A 9,756-nucleotide genomic window follows, 5' to 3' on the forward strand; every position below is an offset into this window, starting at 1 on the left:
AAAAACCCACCAGGATCACTTCCAGTGCAGCTGTTCCTTCTTTCCCTCGATTTTAAGGCTTCTCACATTTCTCACGTCTAAAGAGCAAACCTAATAGGCTTTCATCAGGAATGAAAATAACGGTTACCACACACTCCACAGGGCACTTTTTCTGAGCGCCCCTAAGTTGAGCTTGGACCATAATGAAATTCTGAGATGTGTCATTCTGTCCTTCCTCCTGAGACTGGCGCTAGGCATCTCACACACACACACACACACACACAGCTGCACATCTCTCATAGTCCTCACATCATTTTGTGGTTTTCACATACAACCCCGTCTAGATTCCAGCCCCTCAGAGACCTATTATAAAGGTAAAGTCTAGAAAATAAAAGAGCCCATGATGAGCACTTTTAAATGCTATTTAACATTCCAGAGCATCAAGCCTATTCTCCGTAAGGCTCCTGCACAAGTACTATGGAGTCTGCAAGTCTGAATTAGACTTGATGAATGGAAGAAAATTGGGAATGGCTAGTGTTTACATAAAGCTCCATGGCCACTCACCATAACCTCTCCCCCTGTTAAACTAATCTTCAGACAATGCACACAAGCAAATGTGATACTTCTGCACAACAAGCATGCAGACAGTCAGCCCCCAAGGATGACTGTGCAAGCTCACTGTGGCTAATAAAGGCTAACAGAAATTTTCAATTTTCCTCTGGCACACACAAATACTTGCATTGTCCCAAGATTCCAGTGACTTGACCAGTTAGATTCCTGAGAGCTGTCATTAGTGAGGCCCTGTTTCCACTTGGTTCAGCACTCAGACAAAAAAAGGGCTGTTGTGGTGGAGACAGAGATAACAACCAAGAAAGAATACAACTTAATATAAAGGCACACCATGTTTCAACCCTTTGTGGTTCCACAAATGACCAAAAATAACCACTTTAGTCTTTAGCAATACTCAAAGGTCACCACTGAAATAATGAAAAGCTTAAAATATTTGCACTCACTGATCCATACTGCAAATTTAAAGGCACTGATGCTTGTTATGAGGAGAGTATGAGAGAAATTGATTAGAGGTTCTAGCAAAAAGCCAGTAGTGTATGTGGCAATGTGCATGATGCCATGTGATGGATTGATGTGCCATTCACAGTGTATTCCAGTCTCATTCCTCATGTTCCCGGGATGAATGAATGAATGTGGGGAAATACAACAATGACAGTAACAGTCCTGTGCTTCTGTGATTAATGTTAGCATGCAAAATCTGAACTTCAGAGTGAACATTAGAGTCTGTCAGACCAATCCCTGTCTGAATGTGCTAACAGTTAAAAAGCTTAAAGGTCCTATCATATTATTTTCAGACATTTTATATTATTCCAGAGTGACCTATAAAATACATCTTGACAGACTGATACTCTTAAAAGCATGCATATACACTCACCTTACACTTTATTAGGAACACTTGTACACATGCGCATTCATGCAGTTATCTAATCAGCTAATCATGTGGCAGCACGGCAATGCAAAAAGCATGCAGATACAGGTCAAGCGCTTCAGTTAATGTTCACATCAAACATCAGAATGAACAAAAAGTATGAAAGATATGTGACTTGGATTGTGGCATGGATGTTGGTACCAGAAGGGCTGGTTAGAGTATTTCATAAACTGCTGATCTCCTGGGAATTTCACACACAACAGCATCTAGAGTTTTCAGAGAATGGTGCGTAAAAACAAAAAACGTTGAGTGAGTGACAGTTCTGTGGGTGGAAATGCCTTGTTGATAAGAGAGGCCAGAGGAAAATGGCCAGATTAGTTCGGGAGGAAGCATATAGTAACTCAAATAATCACTCTTTACATTCATGGTGAGCAGAAAAGCATCTCGTCATGCACAAAAGGTCAAACTCTTGCTCCTGGCTGGCAGGAGTGGAATCTGATTTGGTCTTTTGCTGTTGTAGCCAATTCACCTCAAAGTCTGATGTGTTATGTGTTCTGAAATGCTTTTCTGTTCACCACGGTTGTAAAGAGTGCTTATATGAGTTACTATAGACTTCCTGTCAGCTCAGACCAGCGTGGTCGTTCTCCACTGATCTCTCATCAGCAAGGTGTTTCAGCCTGCAGAGCCTCCGCTCACAGGATGTTTTTTGTTTTTCGCACCATTCTGTACAAACTCTAGAGACTGTTGTGTGTGAAATTCCCAGGAGATCAGCAGTTTCTGAAATACTCAAACCAGCCTATCTAGCACCAACAACCATGCCACGGTCATAGCCATGCTACAGCAACAACCAACCAAATCACAGAGATCACACTTTTCCCCTTTCTGATGTTTGATGTTGAACATTTACTGAAGCTCTTGACCTGTATGTGCATGAATTTATGCTTTGTGCTGCTGTTATATGATTGGCTGATTAGATAACTACGTGAATGTGCAGGTGTACAGGTGTTCCTATTAAAGTAGATGGTGAGTATATTTTTAATAAATTGTTCCAGAGTGCCATTCTCTGCCTCCCCAACTCACAGCCCATCCACTGAGACCAACTGGTCATTAAATTTCCTAAAGAAGAGACCAATATGTGTTAATATTTATTTGTTGACTTACCAGAGTTTCAAAGTACAACTAGCCAGAGTGACAGGATATGAGGACAATGCAAAGTGTCCACTTGTGATGCCAGCAAGAAGTTTCAGAGCAGTGAGTTTATAGGCCTACTACAGTTATTAGGCTAGTGCTAATAACAAAATATGCTAGCTCACTTCAATAAATTCACTAATAATCAAGTCACATCATCACATCAGACATGTTTAATATCAGTGTTTTTAAACAAAACATCAAACCTTGAGGCGGATGGACTACAACAGCAGAAGACCACACTGGGTTCCACTCCTGTCAGCCAAGAACAGGCTGTGTCCATAATTGCCTCAGATTCTTGCTCCTGGCTGGCAGGAGTGGAACCTGGAACCAAGAGCAAGGATTATGTTGATTATGCTGATTCATTATTTAATGTAATGAAATCCTGAGCTTATTGCAGTTAATTGCTTCAGTCTGTGCTTTCAGTGCCGTCTTGAGAGAAATGTGCTTTTGAGAGAACAGTTGGATGATGACGCAAATCAAACTTCACCTTTGGTTATGTCGAGTTTTGTCTTTGCTGAACAAACTTTGCTTTTCAACAGGAATGGTTAATTTCTTCAAGCCCTTTCAGCTCATTTTAGTTAATGTTCAAGTTTGCTAGCATGCTAATTAGAGGGCTCTGGTTAAATCTATGAATAAAAAGTCTATAAATGTCATCTATAAATCTATAATGTCAAAATAGCATGCCACCAACTTTACATAGTACAACAGCCTACTGTTTACTATCTACTGACATAGATTTATTAGAACTATGTCAGCGAATTAGTTAAAAAAAAAAAAAGATAATAATAATAAATAGGAGAGTACCTTTTAAATGGCCACGTTGTGTTGTTGTGTTTGTGCTAGGATCACTGTGGGAGCAGTGCACTTTACATACTGTATGACCTCCATGCTAGATGTAAGCTTTTAATCTGTTTGTGTTAAGACAGTACATTCTATGGAAATCTGAGAGGTGCTGTTGATTCAGCTGAATGTGCAGGCAAAATGTGCAGCCTTCTGCATACTCACTATGTGTGTGTTATTAACTGGGTTAAACCCTGTTGTTATACTGTATGTTAGGCTAAGTTAAATAAAACAAAATGCCTAAAACACAGAAACAAACACATGTTAAAAAAAGAAAGGATTTGTTGAAGATTGAGGGATGATAAATCCCTGTGTAAAATAGTTCCCCAGGTCAGCATAAGGGTCTACAGTTTAGTGCTGAATTTTTCAGAACATGACAAAATGTCACCAGTAGATGGAGATATTTACTGATTAGTAGATGCATGTCTGGTCTAAGTTGGAAAACCTTGGGCATTTGAAGTTTGGCAGATAATTTTGCTTATTTAAATAATTTATTCCTAGGAAAAAAAGCAAAATTACCTGCCAATAGAACTAGACAATTTCAAACTTCAGTAACATTCATAAAAATGTAGACATAGTCTTAATACTATTACATTAAATAAATTCCCCAATATTCATAACTGCAGTGGTGAATTTTTATTCTGATAGAAGAAAAGCAATGTTGAGGGGAAAAATCTAATTAGTGTGAGTTTAAGTCAAGCATTATTGCTTATTCAGTGTGACAGATGTCTGTGCTTAAAACTGGAGTTGTAATGGACTAAAAATAAATTCAGTGTACATGGAGTCTGGAGTCTGCTAAATGTTCTCTCTCTCTCTCTCTCTCTCTCTCTCTCTCTCTCTCTCTTCTAAACAAAACATAACCAACGACAACACACCTAAGAAAGACCTGCTGATGTAAATAAATATTGCTGCCCTAAAGCTGATGCTTTCAAGCAGACCACTCTGTTAATATTTGTTATTGTACAATACCCACTGTAGCTTCTGTATCATTTGTATTTCAAACTGACCAGCTACAACGCTTACATTCCACCACTGTACAGGTTTGGATGCATCCACACACTCTCCAGAGAAACATGGGGGTAGTACAAAAATTATTAGAATATTATATAACTCTGAGTTTGAAAATGGTGGCCCTCGTGTCACACCCTTAGTATAACATTTTAAATAAGTTCCATGTCTAACTGCATTAAATTATAGGCTAAGCTATAGTACTTAGTGTGTCATGAACTGTGTAAATAGTAGATGTTCACCTTTGGGTGAAATCTTGGTGAAATCCAAATTCTACATTGTGAATTTGGTTCGCTGTGAGCACTTTGATTTGAGACAAGCTGATTAACATCCAAGCAGCTACATGCAAGCAGCCACCACACTGCAGAAATGATCTTAGCAAGTGGACATTTTGAATGAAGAAAACATTATCTAAGATAACTAAGAGATAACTAAGAGATAACTGACACAATTATGTCACAAATATAAGACTATGAAGCCTACTTCTAGCCATCTTTATTCATTTCAAGCTTAATATTGTCTTATTCTGTTGGCAATTAATTTTGCTTCTTTCTAGAAGACAAATACGTAAAATAAGCAAAATTATCAGGCAAAAGAATAAGACAATTTTAAGCTGGAACTGAGTACGTATATCAAGAAATAGGCTGAATAATCATATATTTGTTTAAAAACAATATAATATTCAGGAATATTAGTGAAAATTGCCTATATTCTAGATACTTTTCACTTGCTATCATTTTTTTTGCAGTGAGGACATTTCCCACACTGTTGATTATGGATTTCTTCAGGATGTGGCCCAGTTCCAGCATGCACCACACTGACCGCTGAGATGATAACAGCAACACGGAGGTGCAAAAACTCTGCATGATGATCATCAGAGTGGAAATTGCTCAACAGAAGAACTGTGTGAAGGCCCACTGAAAGTTCATTCAGTGCTTTAATACAAACTGTTTTTTAAAAGGAGTACATTAAAAAAGGAAAGGTTTTAAGGAAGTGAAAGGAAAGTATTTTAACTATTTACATAGATCTGTTTATTAAAATAATTTTTTTATTTAAAGATTGCAAATCTGCATGATGTTAGAGATACAAGTGATTTCACAAAGAATTTGTCATTTTTTTAAATGTCTGTTATATAGTGCTGCCATGTGCCCAGGTTACAATGTAGCACCAATGTTCTACACCCTACAATATTAGCAAAAATGTTTTTTTTTTCAGTCCTCTGAATTGATTTGGTCATAATTTGTGCAGAATTTATGTTTCATTTTCGACCAGTCCTAATTGTGTTCATCACTTTGAAGGTGTTTCTACAGCATTCTTGTGTTATTACTGATCCCTAGTGGAGAAAATACACAGATGCACATTTCTTATTGTACAATCCCAAAACATTTATGGACAGAGCTTTTCCTTTCAAAAAGAAATGTCACACCCTATGGTAAATAAATAAATAGAGAAAAATAAATAATTAAATAAATAAGTTGTGCTTAGTGTGAATTGTTCATCATGTAGTGTGCTAATGTAAGGCTGAAGAACAAGCATGTGTGACTTTAGTGTTAAAGGAAAAATCCACAGTGAATATCTTGCATATCAGTATTTATAACCATTATGTAATATTCAACTGTGCAAAAGATTTATTCTGTGATTCAATTTTAAGTTGACTTCTTTGGTTTACAGTTTATTCATTGACAAGTTTATTGTTCACTTTGGCTTACCAGTTTCCTATATTACCCACAGTGCAATTCGAATGCATGCTGAAAGTGGCATCAGTGGGGATTCATCTCTACCTAAAGAGAGCAATGCAGCAGCTTAGTCCTTTAGTTTGTTCAGTTCTCTCATCTCCACATTTGTTCTCTTTGCTCAAACAAGTCAGGCTCCAAAGCTTCAACTTCGTCTTCTGGCCAAGCTGAGTCTCTGCCATTACTCAAAAACTTGCGTCATATAGTTGCATTGCATTCTGGAACTCGTCAAACATTTGCTGTCTCCACGACTTCTACACTGGATTTCTCATTAATATGACATTGAACTTCACTGAAAAATGGTGAGTGAGAAAAGAAGCTCTTATTCACTTGTTTTTAGGGGCTAACAACAAAACCTGACTGTTATTACTTATGGGTGAGATCAATTAAACACCATGCAGTGTCCCGCTGTGGCATCAGAGCGTCACACAACCTCTACCTTCTGACAGGAACAGCGAAAATACAGCACACAACAAACTAGCAAGAGAATCAATAAGCACATCACACATATTTAGATATAAACATATTTTAATGTGTTTCAGGGTGGACTTATCTTTTAAATGTGTCCTGTTTACTGTAAATACAGTTTCCAATATAATGCTTCCCAAATAAGTGTTTTATTAAGTTATTGCTTTCATACTGAAATCAGCAAAAAGGGGCCACAGAGTTGGGAGTTCCTCACTCCTTCCACCATCACATCAGAACTGGACCAGCAGAACAAATATGTGGGGTTGTCCATGTCTGCAGTACACAGATTACCAGAGGCCATCACCCCTTGAACAATACTTTTTGTTCTCGTTAGACAACAACCACAAAGGACAGGGTTCTACATCAATCATGCAATTTATCAATACTGTAAACCCTAATGTTGTCTTTACTTAAACAATCAAGTAAACATTGACTAAACATTACTTAAAATATGTTTTGTACCCATAAATCAAAAATCTAAGTTTGTTTAAATTATTTCCATACAAAAAAATTAAACTTAACTTCAAGTGTTATGAACTCAAGATCATGATTCATTAAAATAGCTCACTCTGGCCTTTCTTTGATGTGATTGGTCATGCAAATAATTCTGCCTGGCAACAACAGAACTAATGCACTGATTGGCAGATAATTGCAAAAGGCGGTCTTCTTCATCTCATCTGTTGCTGGTACCGGTGTAGTGAAATTCAAGAGTTCATCATGAGTAGGAGAGAGACCTCTGTGTTTATGAAGAAATGGCAATCATGTACAGGATGTTTTGGATATAAAGCAACGTTTTGCTAAAAAGTGTTAATTTTTGCCTATGTATGGAGACTTTAATCACCACCGTGGCCCAGGTTTGATTCACGGTTAGTAAACGATAAAATACGCTATATGAATGCCAGGTTAGGTGAACTAAATTATTTAAGTACACTATATGAACACCAGGTTAAGTGAACTTAACAGTTTAAGTACAGTCTACATGAGCACCAAGTTAAGTGAACTTAAATATACAAGTTTTGGGAGACCCTATTACTCAATTAAACTGAAGGAATGAATTTACTCAATCAACTGAGTACAGTCAACATGTTAGGGGTTTCAAAGAAGCTAGACATTTTAGCTAAACTTTCAAAATAAAGGGGTATATTCAGTATTCTGCATTTAAAAATGACAAAAAAACCTTGTAGTTGGCTACTTGGATTGTTTTCTTCATGTGTTTATGTCAAACACACATTTTGTACATGCATTTACATGAATGATGAATTTCAAATTGTTTGGAGATGGCCTTATAACCTCTCCCAGATTGATGAGCAGCAACAGTTGCTTCTCCGAGGTCATGACTGGTGTCTTTTCTTCTTCGCATGATGTAGACACACACCCGAGTGCTCCAGAACACCAAACTGCTTTTGCTTCTGTTTTTGTAGATGTAGTCACATCTAACCTGCTGATTAACTAATCTTGTGCATTTTTTAAGGAACACCTGGCTGCTAATTACTCTTAATGATTGCAGAAGTAGGAAGGATGTACTTTTTTCCCCCACCTGGTTTCTGAATGTTTGTTTACTTTTCTGGGGAAAAAAATGACTACATACTGAAATCGTTTTTTTTTTTTTTTTTTTTTTTTTTTTCTTTGTCACCTTTGTTTATAGCTCCAAGTTTTGAAGGAGGGTGTACTTCTATAAACAAATTGTCTCAAATGTATATATGACTATATACATACTGACTATTTAACATTTAAACTAGTAGATGTTTATCTTACAATCTACAATCATCTTACTTCTAGATCTAGAGCCATGATGTTATCTGAACACTCCACCAGTTCAGTCTTGTCATTTTTTCTTATCTTGCCTTTTTTTTGTATAATTAACAAACCATCATTTGGAAAGCCACTACTTCAAATGCACTCTAAGAATAAAAGTCCCTTGTTGTTTTGACACAGTCCTGTCAAGCAAAGGCAGAAAAGGCGGAGGTGTTCTGGTTTTTCTGGTTGAGTTGTGGGTGTTCACAGGTATAAGAAACTACATGCACATTTTGATGTGTAAAAAAAAAAGTGGGTTAAAAGGTTTAAACTGTCAAACTGGAGTTACAGGAGTGAGAGGTTTATTGCGTGCAAACTCTGTTTGGTTCATTGCAATGGAAAATGTCATAGCACTATTGTTTTCTACTGCATAGTAACAAACAGTGAAAGTATACAGAACAGCATCAGTATAGGAGCAGGAGGAAAAGTATAATCCCAAATTTACAGCTTTAGGGTGTTTGAGATAGTCTCTTTTCCTTTCGGGATCATATCGGTGTAGGTAAAATCTGCTCCTGTTTGGCTTTAAGCCCCTTCACTCATACAGAGCCCAGCAGAACTTGGACATGCACACCACAACATTTCTAAACTAAAGAAGTTTTCAGAGCGAGGTTGCTTAGCAACTAGTCCGTACTGTACGAGCCCCTGCAGTTCCCTCCTGAGTGTGTGTTTTGCCTGTCTCAGCAAGGCAGCCCTGAATCCTGTTCCATGGCTCAGCCAGAGCCTTGAAAATCAAATGAGAAGGTGATACCTGAGGTGCAGCTGTGCTGGTGACATTTGCAGCACTATGTGGGAGGGCTCACTGCTGCAGGAACTTATCACTGCACTGTGACTTTAAACAGTGACACATGAATTTCATTCTGACCTCTGGAAAAATAGGAAACTCTGGTGGAGTAAGTGGAAGCAGGGGTAGAAGAAACACTGGCCTGGGTATCCGACACAAGCAGACTGTGTGCCTGGGCTATTAGCTTTTAATTTGTAGTTGCCCTGAAGACATTATACTGCTCTGTAATTATTTATCTTGTATATTCTGATTTACAGAGAATGTGAAATGACCCTTAAATGTGACAATGTGACAAATATGTTAACACTGAAACAGACCAAACTTTTACCACTTCAATATGTCTGTGTAGTACACACATGATTTCTGTTAGACACCAGGCATGAAAAACACTTTTTTTTTTTTTAAACCCAAACATGACATTTTATGTTTTGTAACCCTGAATTCACTCCGGATGTAGGTTCAACAACCAGAAAAAGATAAAAACTTCTACTCAGTGACTTTCACAAAACAAAAATGTTCATTTG

The sequence above is a fragment of the Pangasianodon hypophthalmus genome, chromosome 3 (genome assembly GCF_027358585.1).
Source record: "Pangasianodon hypophthalmus isolate fPanHyp1 chromosome 3, fPanHyp1.pri, whole genome shotgun sequence".
NCBI lineage: Eukaryota > Metazoa > Chordata > Actinopteri > Siluriformes > Pangasiidae > Pangasianodon > Pangasianodon hypophthalmus.